Source organism: Urocitellus parryii, chromosome X, assembly GCF_045843805.1.
Source record: "Urocitellus parryii isolate mUroPar1 chromosome X, mUroPar1.hap1, whole genome shotgun sequence".
Classification (NCBI taxonomy): domain Eukaryota; kingdom Metazoa; phylum Chordata; class Mammalia; order Rodentia; family Sciuridae; genus Urocitellus; species Urocitellus parryii.
Window position 1 is genome coordinate 36,648,053 of NC_135547.1, and position 17,796 is coordinate 36,665,848.

At 40.2% G+C, this 17,796-nt stretch overlaps 1 protein-coding gene across 4 annotated transcripts in view; it reads left to right on the forward strand.

The window, feature by feature from the left end:
• The first annotated feature begins 302 nt into the window (after positions 1-302).
• The window catches only part of Amot (angiomotin), a 66,436-nt gene continuing 48,942 nt past the window's right edge, over positions 303-17,796 (forward strand). Inside the window, exons 1-3 of one of the 4 annotated variants that reach the window (XM_026396807.2) lie at positions 303-732; positions 8,499-8,567; positions 15,796-15,944. The gene's annotated coding sequence lies outside the window, so the exon portion shown is untranslated. Of the gene's footprint in view, positions 815-8,498; positions 8,568-15,795; positions 15,945-17,796 lie in introns of those variants that run through there. The other 3 variants (XM_026396808.1, XM_026396806.1, XM_026396809.2) reach the window with 3 other exon arrangements.

Here is a 17,796-nt window from a genome sequence, read left to right on the forward strand (position 1 = left end):
ACTCTGATGCGCTGTTGCTGCGGATTTTTACTGTAGTAACCTTCCTCCTGGTTAGTCCCTGGGTGTACACACATAGGGCTTCCGTAACCAAGTCGTGTCCCGCTGGTGAGAGGATAGTGAAGGACCCCTGCTTTCACCCGAGCTCCAGGACCCCGCCGTTCAATTGTTTGAAACTTCCCCGCCCCCGGCCCCGCCTCTCTTCCGTGCCCGTCCCCCGCCTTCCAGGGTCCGGGCAGGCTCCTGCCCTTATTTCCCCGCCCTCTACTCCGCCCTCCTCCATAGTCCACCCCCCTCGCTCCTGGGCGGTCCTAGCCGCTCACCGAAAGAAGAAAAGCCACCCATTCCTCCCCCTCCCCTAACCTCCCATCCTTTGCCCAGGAGCTGCCTTCATTGCAGTCACGCCCCTTCCTTCCGAGGAGCTTTCTGGCTGCCTAAACTGGTAGACCCCTGAATTACTCCTTCATCTCCTCTCTTTTGCCTCCTTTCCTCTTAGTTCCTACCGCCTCCCCCACACTGCCACCACCTCCAGTCTGTCTAGCTTCCCACCATCCGCTGCTCCACCCTCCGGCCCGGTATCCTGCCTGTCCACTGCCGCCAAGGAGATCCCGGACGGAGCACCGAGGAGGGGAGCAGCCAGGAGTTGGGGCTTCCCCCCTGTCCATCCCTGGCCTCTGGCCCGGGACCGAAGCCACTTCATCTAGCAGAGAGTCGTCATCTTCATTGCCTTCAGGGGTAGGAGACGCGTGGTTACTTTTCGCGGGGAACTGGGACCGAAATCCATGGTGTCGTGAACTTGATTGTGCCCTCGGCGTGAGTGAGTTGGTCTAGATGTGTGTGGGGATACCCGAATGTTCTACTTTTTTTTTTTTTTTTTTTTTGCAGCTGGCCATGAGTTTTCTGGGATGTACAGCGAGTTAAATTGAAGAGTGCGCACTCCTCTCCCGTCCTACTTTGGCGAGGAGATGCTAGAGGGTACCACTACTTGATGGTACTTTTACTTCCTTGCCTCCTGTGTATCTTGTAGGTCTCTAGGTAATTAATCGTTTAAGGAACTAAAGACCTAAGGGAAGCTGAGGTCTACCTTAACATCCAGCATGAATATTCGTGCTTATCTCAGATAACTAGAGGGCTTTCTAGGTTTGGGGTGGGGGCACACCCTCCCTGACCCCCAGGCTGTGAATTCTTGAAGTTTTAAAGGCTGGGAGTAATCTACAACAGAGCTACCTCTTGTGTGTGTGTGCTTGTGGGTTTTGGTGTTGGTGTTCATGGTGAGGTGGGGGTTGCCTTTCCCAGCTTTATAAGATCTGAAGATGGCAGTAAGTAATTTTGCACTGTCAAGCAGGTGCCTTGAGTTTCCAAGCCTGGTGCCTCAACAGTAAAATGGACTTCTTGGTATATGAAAATGATGAGTAGGAAAAGTGAGAGGGAAAATGACAGTCTTTATAAACTGTGAGGGGTCCCTGATAAATTACCGTTAATAACAATATACTGATAATTTTCAGCAAGTGACTCATTACAAATTAATGGTAGAGGAAAAGGGAAAGCTTATGTGAGAGTGTTTTTCAGTCTCTAGTATCATTTAGCAAAAGTTTTCCCACAGCTTGAGTTGATTTGTTCAGTTCTCCCTCTCCCTACCACGAGGAGTGGACATTGGGAGGTGGTTTAAAACTTTTATGAATATAACCTTCTCCCATTCAAAAGGAAGATAATTAGTCACCATAATCTTCAATGATGAAGGGCTAAGGATATTTAAGTGTCCTTGAGCTAGGCTTTGTGAAAAGTTCTTTCTCAGGCCAGCTTTTGTGAAGCCTCCTCAGTTAGACCTTTCAGTACCCCCATTTAGTAACTATGAATAGTCTGTAATGCCGTTTTGGACATGGGATAAATTTTCACCTATCTTCCACCTATCTTCAAATGGACAAGGACATTAAGGTCTTAAGAATGGTGGTGTTTAAAAACCTGTTACTGAGATATCCGTGGCCTGTTGCTTATTTGGGAGCAAGCTATTATATTTAAAATAATTCCTTTGGTTGATTTTAGTGGGGGAAAGGAAAGCATGAAGGTAGAGAAGGAAAGTTACATGGCGACAGTTTTAAAGGCTATCAGGTTTCGGATCAGCTGGGAGGGAAAAGTTGGCCTGACCAAACTACATTTTGTAACTGGCCTGGGACATTTTAATAGCCAGGTGGTTGTAGAGTAGTTGCATCTATTTACAGAGGATAACTCAGGTTCCAGCTATTCTCTATGGATTTATCCGGTGTCATTTACAGACACTTTCTGGCACGACATCATACTTCATTTGAGGTTACTTCTTTCTTTGGAAAAGTTTGTGGCTCTGTAAAATTTGCAAGAAGTTTTTTTTTTTTTTTTTTTTTTTTTTTTTTTTTTTTTTTTTTTAACTTCACAGCCTGGACGAGAAGTAAATGTGGGACCACAGTTGTATGTACAGTAACTTTCACGTGAACGTTGTGGGGCTGCTTACCTATTTTAAAAGGTTTTAGAAAGGGAATTTAAAAAATTCATATTCAATACCGTTTGGGATTTGGAACTTAAAATCTCATTTCTGGTTTATGAAGTAGGATTTATTAGACTGATGCATAACTAGGGCATTCTGTGGAGTTGCCTTTTCTGAAGTTTTATAAAGAATGAAGCAGATTCTTTCTAGAATGTTTTAAGAACCTTCTAATGGGACGGCAGAGGGATGGATGCTCTGACTTTGAGGTCCCATTGAGTGCCAGAATCCTAAGTGGGTACATCTGCTTCTGGGCCTCTCCTAAGAGCCCTCTCCCAGGGCCTGTGCCTTCTTTAAAAGGGTGTCTTTGTAATTAAGCAGCCATTCTCCCCCATCCCCCTTTCTTCCTTTGATCCAGCTTTTTAAGGCCCTTTTTTCCCCATTTGAAGACAAGAGGAGTTTCTCACACTCTCCTGCTCCCCTCTTAAGTTTTCTTTTCCTTTACCCCAGAAAAGTTCCCTGAAGTTCTCAGGATGGTTTGAAATTGTTTTGTTTGGGACAGCGGGGTGTGGGGGATGTTACCAATGAAGAAGAACAGAGGATATATTCCCTCTTGGAAAATGCTTGTGGCCAGGTAGTCTCCTCCATGGAGACTGAGCATTTGGAATGCATGAGACCAGTCTATTCTTAGGGACTGTCTGGTAGAAATTGTCCTTTGCACCCATTAAGCCCAGCTTAAACCCACTGAAAGGAGTGGAGAGAGGTGTGTGTGGTCGTGGCAGAGCCTTTTAGGATGGTAAATGGGTAGATGTTTCCAAATCTCCTATTACATCACCTCTTTCTCCCATGGATTCAGTGGATTTAGAGATCTGCTTGACAAGTTAATTAGCTGGAGACTAAACCAATTTGTTTAGAATTGTGATCCATTGATTTCCTGTCCCCAGGAATTTTTGTTGGTGTTTTACTATGATGTGTTGTCTTTAGTCTTTCTTACTTTTCATTCCTTGCTGCCTTTTGTGGACTTTGGTCCAAAATCTAGGGTCCCACCCCCAAGTCAGAGGTTACAATTTGGTCCAAGGAACTAAGGGGGCATTAAACATGCTGGCCATACTGCATTACCTCCCCTATACTGGGCTTCTGACCCTTTTTAGGCTGGGGAAAGGAGAGAAGTTGCCCCTTCCATACACATAACACACAATCTTAAAAAAAAAGAAAGAAAGTAAAAGAAAGAAAATAGGTCTTTTTCTTTATAGAAGAATCCAACAGCTTTCTTTGAAAGAACTAACTTTCGTACTTAGTGCCTTTAAACGGTAACTTGATATATACATAAAATTACTATAACTGGATCTTCTCAGGAACATATTTATTGCATAAAGAAATACATTAGAAATTGTTGTAATGATTATTGCTTGAATTAAACGAGGTCATTATTTGGCTTTGAAAGGTTTTTTTTGTTGTTGTTATGTTGGTTGGAGTTAATTGTCTAAGTCATTCTGACTTATAATAATGCTGGCCATGTTAGCTCCGGCCCACAACTGTTTGGAGAAGGGAGCTAAGATTACTTTCTGGAAATAAATTGTATTTCATGGATTTTGAACAAGTCTAAGGATGGGATGTCTACTTCATTTCGGTAATAGATTTTATTTCTAATTATTGTATTTGACTAACACAAGGATCCAGAAAAACATTTCTAGTAACTAATGGTAACTGATGCCATTTTAAATCTGAGAATCTATGGTAAGTTCTCCTGTGAGCCTATTGCTGTGAATGACCTGGGCTGTAGGCCCAACTCTAACTTGGTTTACCACCCTTGGCAATCATCCTCCACTGTAAATTGCGGAGGTCAGGCCGTGTGATTTTTGAGAGCCAGTTCTCAGAAATTTTTGGTTCTCTCTCTAGCCTTTATTATTGGATGCAAATGTGAATGATTGCTACTAGAATGAGGTGCTTTCTAGAAATACATGAGGTGCTTTGTTAGAAATTCAATCATGTAGTCATCCTGTTTTTTTAAGAGCCTGTAAAGATGTATCAATATAAATTCATTGTTTTATAGTTTAACAACATCAAATTGAAAAGCTAAGATGCTGTGCAAAACTTTATCAGAAATCCCAGCATCCTAACAGATCACCTGCATTCATTTTTTCTGGTTCTTTTCAAGTCCTTATGCCTGTACTAAAGTGAATTTTACATAATTATAAGTCATAGAAATAGACAATGTTGTTTTAAAATAAGAGTTTACCTAAGTCCTTGCTTTGTAAACCTGTGTAGAGGAATGAAGTTGGAACCTGACCGAGTACACATGAAGCATCACATACGTTTTGTTTCTGTTTTAATAAGTAATCACTAATCAATTTTCTGTTATTTGGGGGTTGTTGATAAATCTAACAAGGCTTTTACTTCTATTCTTATGACTGCCTGTTACCCTCCCCCATTCTTTTAAAGTAACAAAACAAACACAAACAAACAAAACTCACAAACAAAAACCAGGAACCACATTTTATTTTATCTAAATCATTGGCAATGATTCTTAAAGCACTGTATTATGATATCCCGTTAAAATGGTACAAATTTGGGTAGACTATGAAATCTCTGGAATGAGAAAGAAGCTGGCCAGCACAGATAAGCTAGTTTTATAGCTTTGAAAAAAATATGTTTAAATCAGCCTGAAAAAATAGCAAGAAAACTAAGGACTAAAGGCATTTAAATAAAAGATATGTAGGTGCAATGAAGTGGCTCACACACAATGGGTTCTTCACCATGTAGTGAAAGTTCAGTTCTGTGGACCTTTAATTTTCCTTTGATAACAAAGTTATAGCCAACATGAAATCTCCAATTTTTGATGGGGTCAATAATGAACTTTCTCTAAAATAGAAAAACAAGGTATGGATCTTTCATATTCATGAGGTACCAAGTGAAGTAAAAGAATATTTTTTGTATTATGTGCTCACGGGGAAAAATTCAGATGGATCTATTTGCTAATATTTCCTAAGGCAACTCTTAAAAAAATCTACTTAAAAAAAAAAAAAAACTCCGTGGGCTTGCTTGGCATTTGTAAAGTCACTTTCACTCTTGCCCCAACTCCATGAAATGGCATTAGCCTGTGTGACTTGAAGCCAGGATCTGAGTTTCTCTGCCCAGTCCTTTTTGACTTGCCATGTGACCAAGGGTAGATGAATTAGCTGCTCTAAGCTTCAGTTACCCTTCTGGGAAGCAGGGATATTAATACTTCACAGAGGTGTTTAGGCATGCTTCATATTGGGTGCATGCTTTGAGGTCATTGGATGAAAGGTGTTTGCATGATGGTGGCAGAGCAGGCTTATTATAGGGTCCTGAGCAGGTGTTCACTTTTAATGAGCTTTGCTCTCTTATAACATACAGTGCCCTTTGGTGCCCCATTGCCTTACTGACTATAATTAAGATTGACCCTACATTTGTATTATTGACCTTCTCAGCTTTTTGAAAAACAATGAAACATTTTCAGACTCTGAGGTAAATTGAGGACCCAATAAGAACTCCAGCCACTGCTGGATTGATGAAGAATAGCTTCAAAAAGAGACATTTGTTGGAATGTGCCATAGTGATCAGTGAGTTCTTCAAAGCTCCTCCAAAATGTTAGAGTAAAGCAAATCTCTTCATGTCTGTGTTTTAAGGGAGAAAGTTTTGAGTAATATTTGCTTGTGACAAATACTGACGATAGCCAGTAACTGAAATCCAGCCATTGTAGTGTTTTTTGTACAGCTGGTTTTTATTAATGATGGAATATTTATGCTTGCTGTACAATTCGTGGCTCATTTCCATGTGTATGTCAGAACTTAAATACCCCCCAAGGCAACATTAAGATAACATTAAATATAAATGTGGCCAAGCTAGAAAGGGTGAATTTGGGGGGCTCTCCCTTATTTTCAATGGTGTTGGTACAGATCACACCAACTTACCCCCATTAGGCATGGATACTGATTCATTTTTCCCTTATAATATCCGATAGCAAATTTCACATTGTGATCCTTTTGATATGGACAAATGATTTGCTCCCCCCTTTATAATGCAGATGAAACTGATGTGTTTTTTAAGAGCATATTTCTCCCCCCACCCCCCACTGCACATGCTTCTCATTATCCAAGAGGCCTGGACTCAATCAGTAAAGGAGCAGAGAAACCACATAATTGAAAGGAGAATGACGGTGGTGCATACTTGGAATATTTGTGGGAAGGGGATTGCTGACATCAGAAAATGTAGTGGCCTGAGTGTTAACAGCATTGAAGAGAAATCAGCTTTCTGGGTTTCTGTGTATTGAGAATTATTTTTAAGGGTATAGAAATATGGGCCAGGTTTGACATCCTTTTACGAAGTTGTCCTGGAAACTTTGATGAAGGTTGTTATAGAATAGTTCAATTAAAACCTTTCCCATTAGGAAGCTAATTAGTGCATCCCTTACTCATTTTGGTTCTTTTTAAGGGGCATGGATTTACATTGAGTTAGTGACTTTTTTCCATGTGATAGCAAACTAAGATAAAAATCACAGATGGGGAAAATTATTTAAATTGCCTATTTTAAAGAAATTGAATTTCCTCTTTATTACATTTAGGTTTTCAGTTTAGATTTTTGTTTTACTCTGTTTATACGCAGTGATCACATTTTAGTTTAGTAGCCAGTTTAACTTTCTGGATCATGGGCTGTAAACCAAAGTGTATTCATTTGAGTTTCCCATGTGAATTGGAGAAAGACAACTAATCATAATAAACCATTTTATTAAGGTAATATTTGATTTTCTTTCCTTCTACAATTACTTTCTCTCTGCTCTGTGTGTGTGTTGAGAGAGAGAAGGAGAAGAGAGGGAGGGACTGGGGAAGGCAGATTGTTTTTTAAAAGCAAACAATTTTGGGAGCTAAGAAAATATTGATGACCCCCTTTATCCCCAAGAGCATTCTGTCTGCCTCAGGCTGCCAGTTAGGCTTTGGTTAGGGGAATGTGATGAGTTTTCTGACCTGGTGCTTTCTGGGACCAGGCTAAGCACTTCTCTCTTGGTAGCCTGAAGGAGAGGGGTTATGGTGACAATAGGAAGACAAGATTGCTAGCAGTCCCCTACCCTCGCCATTCTAGTGATGGAACCCAGGGCTTCTCCCATGATAAGCTAGTGCTCTACCACTGAGTTATATCCCCAGCCCAGCCTAGCAAATTCTTTCTACTATACTCCATCTTTTTTAGGGAAATGAGTACTGGCCTCTCAGGTTTCAGGGCCATTTTCAGTACAGTAGATGCTCTATAGTAGAATATATAATTTGGGTCTGCTGTGGTTTTCCTTTGTCCCATAACTTGTAGGGACCAGTCATTCTGTACATATGTTCCCTGATGCTATCCCCGGGGTATATGTTTGCACTAGTGTTTGCAAGTGGGCAAGTTGGCTGGGTTATGTGATTTGTCATTTAACTCATCACTCCATAGTCCTCCTTGGGAAGGAAGAGTCTAGATTTAGTTTTGCAGTGGCAGCTCAGCAAACCAGGTTGCTAGTGCTTGCAGGCCAGTAGCAGGAGGAGGGGCTGCTCCTGCCTTGGGAGAGTGACTCAGGCCCTTTGGCATGAAGATATGAAATGCTGGCCCCTGTCCATGCACCTGCTGGATGCCACACCTGCACTACACACCTGAGACCCACTCAGACACAAAAACCAGACCATAGGAGGAGGGGACTCCCTTCGAAAAGGTTCAGCAAAACAGGGAGCTCCCCTGGGAATTACATTTAGCTATCCCAGTGTTGGTTTGCACAGATATCTTATGTATTTTCTGCTGGGTGCAGCTCACTCACTTGCTCAAGATATTGTTGGAGTGCTAAAGGAGTTTGCTTTTTGAGTGGATTTTTCTTGTGAAACTCTCCTCTTAAGAACCAGAAAGCAGTCTGTGGAAGATTTTGTCTTATAATTGAACATAGGGCCGAAAGTCAGACCTGGCTTCTCATCCTGGCCAAATTAGTTACCATTAGCTATCTGTTCTGAACTTGAGCTTCTCCAGCTGTAAAATGGAATTAATTGTATATGCCTTTATTTCTGCACAGAGCTGCTGAGAAGGATAACAGAAGTGAAAGAGTGTTTGACTTCTTAGAAGGAAGACTGAAGAACTAAAGGTAATAATAATAAATCTCATGTCTTTCATATCTTTTCTTCTCTTGCTGTTGGCTCTAGCAAAATCTTCAGGAAGGAAGTTGTTATTCACTCAATATGCAATATATATATATATATATATATATATATATATATATATATATATATATATATATATATATAAAAGAGAGAGAGAGAGTGTTTTAGGTGTTTGTGCACATACAGTGAAAAAAATCACACACCTAGTCTGTGTCCTCTAATATCTTACAGTCCATCCATTTTCATTTCCATTTCCAGCTCAATACATTGCTGTGATTTCTGCCTGGACACTTAGAAGCATAAATGGAGAGAATTAACTTTTATTTTTCTCTCTGTGTGAAGCCGAGGGCTTCCATCCTTAGAGCAATGTGTTATTTCAATGTTTAGATTGAAAATATATGGTGGCTAGGCTTGGTGACTCAGTCTCATAATCCCAGCTATTTGGGAGGCTGAGCCAGGAGGATCACAAGTTTGAGACCAGCCTGGGCATCTTAGCAAGACCCCATTCAAAATAACATAAAAGGGGTGGGGATGTAGCTTAATGGCTTTTCACCTAGTGTGTGCAAACCAGGACTGCCAAAAATAAAAAAAAAAAAAAAGGATAAGGTATATGGAGGGGGGGAAACTTGGAGTAAATAAAGGAATTTCTCTCAGTTGCACATTGGCAAAGTGTATAATCCTCGAATGATAAATTTTTCTAGGGTCCATCCTCAGTTTCATATTTGAGTCTCTTCCATTTCTACTCTGTATGGTCCAAACCTTTTCTTAGGATCTTAGCTATTACTCATATGCTAATGACTCCCAAAGATATATCTCAGCTTGTCTTTGAAATCTAGTTAGTCCCCACATTCCATGTCTTGTACTCAGTTCATGGAAGTTTTCCCCTCAGGGAAGCTTTCAAGGGAGTGCCGAGTCCTCCACATTGTCAGAGCTGTTTGTTCATACCTCTGTTTTCCATTGCATTGTGACTCCTCTTCTTGCTGGGAGCTCCTTGAGGACTGGGTTACGTTTTCTTTCTCTTTTTTCCCACCCTGGGGCCTATATAACACCAGGTATGTCTATAGTTAAGTGCTCCCTCAATGCCTATGGAAAATAACACTGTGATCAGTGCTGTAATGATCATGTGTACAAAAGCCAGTAGGATCCTAGAGAAGAGGGAACCAGTTTTCCATATTGAGCAGAATTGGGACAGGGGGTACACAGAGATGGTAGAAAGCAAAATACCCTTTTCTGAGAGTTCTGGCAAAGAAGTGAAAAAAAAAATGCCTGTTATGGCTGCTCTCCCTAAGCCAGGGCCGTCTCTGGCCTGTTGCCTCCTCTGCCTCAGTACAGGATAAATTTTATGATTGAGTCTACAAATAAACCTCTGTCTAAAACATATTGACTATTTAATACAGGTGCCATTTAGTCATTTAATATTAAATAGAGCTGACCTTAAAAGTGCTACCTTAACTGAGGCTGTGAATAGACTTATTGGTTATATGTTTAGTTTCTTTTTTTGTTGTTGTTGTTGGCACTGTGGGTGCTCTACTCGTGAGCTACACCCTAATCCCTTTTAATATTTTATTTTGAGACAGATTCTCATTAAGTAGCCAGGCCCAGGCTGGTCTTGATGTTGTGATCCTCCTGCATCAGTCTCCTGAGTCGCTGGGATTACAGGTGTGGGCCACAGTGCCTGGCTCATGTATGTTTAGTTCTATCCAGTAAAATGTCCTTTAGGATATATTGAAAATTGGGATCTAAAAACTAACAAACTCAATTCTCAGAATGTAGCAGGCTATCTCACTAGAACTGAATGTCTTCAAGCTGACTGTCAGATCTTTCCAAGGGCAAAAATGAAAGATGATATAAGCCATTACAGGCCATGAACCTGTTCTCACCCACCTGATGCTTTTACTAATTAGCTTCTTGGCCGAATGGCAATTTGGGGCAAGTGCATGCAAGCTGGATTCCCAGGGGAGCCCGCATTCCACTCTGCCATTTCGCAAGCTGCTGGGATACTACACTGCTTCTCTTGGCCTCTCTCCCTCCACGGAGCCCTGCTCTGCTCTTTTGGAGAAATGGGAGCAGGAGAACTTTTCATTAAGTGAGCTAAAGATTTTATGGGGCTTTGGTATATACTGGTTGTAGTTTTTTTAGTGAGTTGTCCAAAAACATTCATACATCTTGACCTATTAATTTCACTTCTGGGATTCTATTGTTACGAAACAATCCAAAATATCAAAAAAGACAAATCACAAAGTTGTTTTTGTAACATTATTTGGACTATCACACAAGACTAGAAGCCATTTAAATGTCTTAATAATTGGAGAATGGGTAAGTGAATCTTGATGCACTCATTTAATGAATTATTACACAGCCATTACAATGTTTGTTATGAAGTCTATGCTACAATGCTTATGATAAAGTGAAACGAAGGATCCAAGATATTGTGTACATTAGTATTTCATAGATTCATGGGTTGTGGTTCAGTGGTAGAGCTCTTGCCTTGCACATGTGAGGCACTGGGTTCAATTCTCAGAACCACATATAAATGAATGAATAAAATAAGGTCCATCAACAACTAAAAAAAAATTTAAAAACTATATAAGAAGAACCGAAGGGAATATTCTATGATGTTATGTTTGGATTGAGGTGCTGGGATTAATAAATTATTTATTTTCTCTATTATAATATTTACATACTGTGCTTCTTTTACTTGTAAAAGAAAGTATAAATAAGAATAAAAGTGTGTAGTATGCCATCAGAGGCAAGAGATTGGTAAAGAAGGCATTTTCTAGGTGTATTCCTGAACTTTTCTCATTTTATGCTCAATTTGATTTTTTTGGGCCCCTTACACTTTTTCTGAGGTGATAGGGAATGAGATATGATAGCATGGTTGAGTCCTCTGAAATGGATGTGGGTGTTGGGGATGGAGGGGGAGTGGCAACAGGATTCTCCCTGCAACCCAGTATTTCATGGCTCATTTCCACTTTAGGGTTGATCACCTTCATTGCCTATTAACTTGTTCAAGTTAACTGCTTCAGAGCACAGTAAAGTATAACCAGGACCCAAAATTGACCAAGCTTTTGAGTTACCATCTTAGAAACAGTTCTCTCACACTGATCCTCAGTAAGATTTGGAAATATCGAGCCCTAGCTGTGGTTTAAAGATAATTTTTCAGCCTAATCTAGGAAAAGGTAGAGATAGGAGCAAAGAGTTGGGGCCAACTCTTTTCTTAAACCTTTTCTTAAGCTAATGCAGAGTTAAGTAAGAGCAAATGCCAATATAGTATTATGGTTACAAGATGGAGAACAAGAACCTGGGAGCATTGATCAGTGGGGATTTATGTACATATCTAAGTCTCAAGAAGAGAGAGTTTGCAAGGAACTTTTGCCATAATTCTAGCTAAACACTTTCCTCTTACCTCTTAAAATTTCTCCTCTTGTTATTAATGTTTTACTTCCAACAGAACTGGGAAAATTAGTGGTGATGTTAAGCCAGATTTATAATCTCTTAAACCAGAGTATATTCAATTTAATAAATATTTATTAGGAATCTTCTCTGTACTAGCTAATAATACCAGATAATATATTGTAGTGAAAGGGCTCTTACCTTAGCATTTTGTCCTAGCTGCTTGGGAGGCCTTGACAAGAAGATTTCAAGTTCAAAGCCAGCCTCAGCAAAAGTGAGATGCTTAGCAACCCATTGAGACCCTGTTTCTAAATAAAAAATACAAAATAGGGCCGGGGATGTGGCTCAGTGGTCGAGTGTCCCTGAGTTCAGTCCCCAGTACCCTCTCCCAAACAAAAGAAAAAAACAAATAAAAAACTCTGCATTCTGGTTTTGGTTCTGACCTCTTCAGCATCGTCATTTCATAGAAAGAGGTAGGTGGGCCATTAAGTGATCTCCTAAGAGTCTTTCCATGACTTTGATGATTTAGGGATTGCTGCACCAAAGACTGAGTTGCAAGTAAAGGCTTTTTTTTAAACTTCAGAAAATTGCTACTGCATTTTAGAAAAGGCTATTTTGCAATAATAATTACAGGAAATAGCTAACTTTTGTTGAGGCATTACTGTGTTCTAGGCACATAGATTCCCTATGAGGTGTGAGAATTGTTATCCCTGTTTTGCAGATGATGAAATTGGACTTGGGGATGTCAAGAGGTAGTTAGTGAGCCAGAGATCCAGGATTTGAACGTGGGCAGTATGGCTCCAGACCACTTAACCATAGTGCTTCTACTGCCTTTTGAACCTTTAGGGATAACCTTTCTTATCTCCCAAAGGAAATGAATTTATATCCTGGGTTTCAATATCATTGGGAAAGGTATTTTCTGTAGGACATTTTGGTACTCAATATGGACCAATCTGAAATGATATGAGAATTCACTGGTGCCTCTTGCTTTCTGTGAGAGGTTGTAGAGTGTGTGTATGTCTGTAGTGTATATTTTATGATCAAATATATGAACATAGTTTCAGGGAAAACTTTGAACTGGCTAATTTCCATTTGGCTGGGAGTATAATTGTATAAAACAGGTTAACTAAGATTTTACAGAGAAACAGGTTTTCTGGATTTAGATTCTCCATCCTGGTTGGTGGAGTGAGGGGCCGGAACGAGTAACGGAGGCAGAACAAGGGATAGAGAGGAAGTTCTTATAGGCATATTGCAAAATGTTTGTGAAGGGGGAAAATTTGGTTTATCCTGGCCACCTTGTAATGTTGATTTTTCTGTGACTTGGCTTGAAAAACATCTGGGCTCTCACTAAGGTGTTTTGGCTCAGTCTCCCAGGTATACTGGGAGGGGCCAGTGACTGCAAATGAAATAAGAATTTAGTTTGCTTTGCTATCCTGTTATAGAAGAAGTGGATGTAAAGATTGATCTTACACTTTTTGAAAAAAGAACTATGAATATGCTTTCTTCTCCTTTCCAGTATCCTTAGGGACAGTCTGTGTCCAGAAGGAACAAGGTTATTTTATTGATTGAAGATGATGTCAGACCCTGGCAGTGGCATGATGAAAGCTGTGGGCAAATTAAAATTTGCAGAGTTCATATTATTTTAGTTTTGTGCACGGGACAAGAAATCTTTCTTTTTCTTTTCTCTAATAAATAAATGGTGTAGTGTTTTTCTTCTTGTGAGACTATGTGACTCTTGAAATATAGATGAACATAAATTCTTTTTTTTAAAAAAAGTGATAATCTGGAGAGGACTCTGCAAAGTTTTGCTCTCAGGCTGATTTCTTTTATTGTTAAACACAAACCAAAAAGGCCTGGGATGTGGGTGGGGGAACAATCTGTGTCCAGTTCACAGAAAGTGATTTGGGTTTTGAAAAGGGTGTGGAGGAGAGAGGACAAAATTAAGGAAAGAAAGTGAGATTTTGGACAAGTGTAGTTTTCCCACTGAGGGAGCTGAGAGTCAGAAGAAAGCCAGTCACAATGGGCATGAGGAACCTAAGTAGTTCTGGAAAAGAATTGTATGCTGGTTTCTCTCCAGGGGCTCAAGTTTAAAAGCCTTGGGCTGTTTTCTGATGTTTCCGTTGAAAAAAAGACAAATGTTTTGTTCAGAATCTGACAATAGAATCTCGGAGGTTATTTACCATAGCTCTGTTAACAGTCCAGCTTTGATTCCAATTAAAGGTTGTTTCTCTGCTTTGAAATTTGGGGAGACACCCTAAAATAATTATTTTGAAGATTGGGGATGATTTTTCTTTCAACTGTGATTATACATTGGGCCCAAACAAGATGGAAAGACAAATTTCCATGTTTGTTCACTCTATATCTGCTCACTTTATTTTTGGCAATATTGCAAGGAAATAATGTTAAATTAATCATTGTGTGGTTTTTGTGGATTTTTAGAAAGAAAATTTACATTTTGGACATGTTCCCAAAATACAGAGATGCTCTTGTGCTTTCCTTGCATTGCTTTGCTTTGCAAACAGAACCTGTGGTATGAATTAAAGCTTTTCCTTTAAGTGATACGAATGAATCATGGCTAGGTCAGCATGTGGTTCATGTGCATCTCACCTAAACACAAACTCCTAAGACTTATAACCATTTTGAGTGGACCTGGTGGTATCTTCAGAAGGTCAAAGCAGAAATTATAAATGAGGATTGTCTCAAATCCACATCTGTGGGATGTTTGCATCTCATCTCTAAGATGAGTCTGGTAGACTCCATTTGCTGAGACACTGGGGCAGAGAAAGTGTTGAAAAAACATTCTGCTTGGAGAAGAGTTGCTGTACTAGGTTTAGAAGGGCCATCATCTCTCCTACTGGAACAAGAATGAATGAGCCTCCAGGCATGGTGGTGTCTGCCTGTAATCCCAGCTACTGGGGAGGCTGAGGCAGGAGGATCACAAGTTTGAGGCCAACCTCCACAACTTAGTGAGACCCTGTCTCAACATAAAAATTATAAAAGGGCTGGGGTATAACTCAGTGGTACAGCACCCCTGGGTTCAATTCCTAGAACCAGCACCACCACCACAACATCAAAAGAGAAGAAGAAGAAGAAGAACAAGAAGAAGGGATGAGCCATTGATCAGGTGATCTGATTATGAACTTCATGAGCATCTGCGGGTATAGCTCAGCACTGCCTAGTATGTGAAAGGCCCTGAGTTAGATCTCCAGTACCAACCAGACAAAAAAAGATTGTAAGCTCCACGAGGGCAGGCTGACAAATATCTGGAATGGTCAATATGCAATAAATACTAAATGACTTGGCTGAAAAGAAGTTTTCATTTTCCTTCTGCCCATCTGAGGCTGAGAAAGTCAAATTGGGAACATGACAAATGTTCTTTCTTTTGATCCCAAATCTGCCTTATGATGACCATCTTCCTTTCTGGGATGTGGGGCCGTGAACTTCATGAACCTGCCCCGCTGTACTGACAGCAATTTCACCTTGTACCTTAGGGTGAAAGTGGTTATGGTTTTTGTCGTCATCCAGCATCCCAACGGATGACTTTCCTAGGCCATGAGGTTAGGATGGGGCAATACTTTTCAATGTCAGACCTGAGCATTTCTGTCACTTGGAGACAAGCATGACCTCAATAACAGCTGCTGGACAGTGAGGTTGCTTTTCCTAGTGGAGATGGATTTTGGCCACTCATTTAAAAGCCAAGCACCATGGGAAGACAAGTCATTCCCTTGGAGGGAGTGGTTTAGTTAACTGCTGGCTGTTGGTGGCAATATAGAAACGACATTTTTATTTCTCCCTCCCTTCCCCTCCTGAACATTTCAGAGTGACCAGTGGTTGGACTCTTGGCGGCGCTTACCCTGAACCTGAGTTTTAGGGGAGAGGGAATCTGCCGGTGCGGTTTCTGGAGCTGCTCATAAGCAAGAATTCCCTATCCTGATCAAGGCTTTAAGCCTAAAAGAAAGCAGAAATAGGTATGGACATTGGTGTGTGTATATGTGTGTATATGTGCAGGCATGTGCCTACGTGTTTGTGCAGGTTGGGGTGGGTGTTGCATGGGAGGGGGTGGCATACTCTTCTGGGTCTGGGACAATGCAGTGTCTACATTTCTCTACTGTGCAGAGCTACACCCCAGCCTTGATTCCTTTTTTTCTTTTTCCTTGCAAGAAGAAAAATAGTTCAGTAGTCATCTCTCCAGTTTCAGGCACCAAAATTTATTTTATGTTATGCTTGCCAGCCTATTAGAAAATCCCAATTTGACAATTCAAACATGAGAGTCCTAGAAGGTCACTGGGAGGGAAGGAAAGGACTAGAGAGCAAGTTTCTAAGCCTGTTGGTGATTGGTGTGTACTTCCCAAAAGAAAATGATAAATGGGACTTAAAAAGGGGGGAGGTGGAGCAAATTGCTGTGTAGAAAAATTGGAAATCAAGTAATGATAATCATTAGGAAGTAAGGGAGAAATGACGATGTCCATTGCCACACATATATTCTGGATCATTCCCTCCACCAACTAAGGGAAGGGGTTGATGTTTCCAGAGATACTGGAAGTTGCTTAATCTACTATAATAAAGGGCCTAGGAATCAGGATTTCAGAGTTTTCATCCAGAAACCTGAGGCTGACCTTTATTATGACTTTCCATGTGACATTGTGTCCATTGTTACAAATTATTTCAGATCTTTAGAATGAAAGTTTCATTACTTAGCATCAGTATTTAATATGACAGACTAATTTTCTCCAAAGAATTTTGAAGTAATGCATTTGTATACACTATATAGTGCTGAGAAAAAGAGAAGGGCTGTGTGTCACCTGCCACTCATTTTTCAGATGAGGAAATGAATGGCAAAAGAAATAAGAAAACACTTACTTAGGTTCCCCTCTAGACCAATAAATAATATGATTAGAATTTGAATCTCAAGTTGTGTTACTATGGTTACCCACTTTACTCAACCCATAATAATTCCTTAGAAGAACTGGTGGTGGTAGAGAGGGAGACGGTAATCATATCCTTTCCAGAAGGATGACCTTTTCATTTTTTAAGTCTTTAATGTTGACAGAGGCTCACTTCAAATCAAAGAGGTGCTTCTCTTTTACACTCCAACTCAACAACAAAAATCTCAGTGACAATCCCTGGATGGGTAAAAGACAAACTTTGTCAGTAATGATTTTACCAAGTCATTCTTTACACCATGGAGCATCCAAAGTGGACAATACAGGAAAAGATATTTTTTTGGAGTAGAGAAATGGGAATGAATGGGAGGTGGAGGGGAGAGATGGGAAAGGGGCAGAACATCAGAATAAAGTTAACTAAACTATGTCATGTCCGTGCATTAACATATCACAATGAACTCCATTTTTATGTGTAATACATCAATTAAAAAATAAAAATCCGAATGATCATCTTTTAAAAAAAGAAATATGCAAAACAAATACAGCTTACTATAAAAAGTATTTTTTTAAAAAGATACATTGCAAAGTCTTAGAGATTGAGAAAAAAAGATTTGCATCAAGGCAGAGATCATACCTGTCTGGTGTGAGCCAAGATCTCTTAACCTTTATTTTAGTTCTTATTTAGCATATTATAGCTCCTGTCACACATTGAACTGCTTTACAAATCCCAGCTATGGGATAGCTCTTCCCATTCTTCTGTCTCCACCTCCACAGCCATAAGACTTGGATTTTTAATTTAAATAGAGCACAGAGAGATGAAGCCTGTGAATGAGGGCCTTGGAAAATTGCCCCCTCTCATCACCCTGCTTGACTACTCCAGGTCACCCCCGTCTTTCAGGAATTAAGTCAAGATTGAATACTTAAATCATGCTAGATG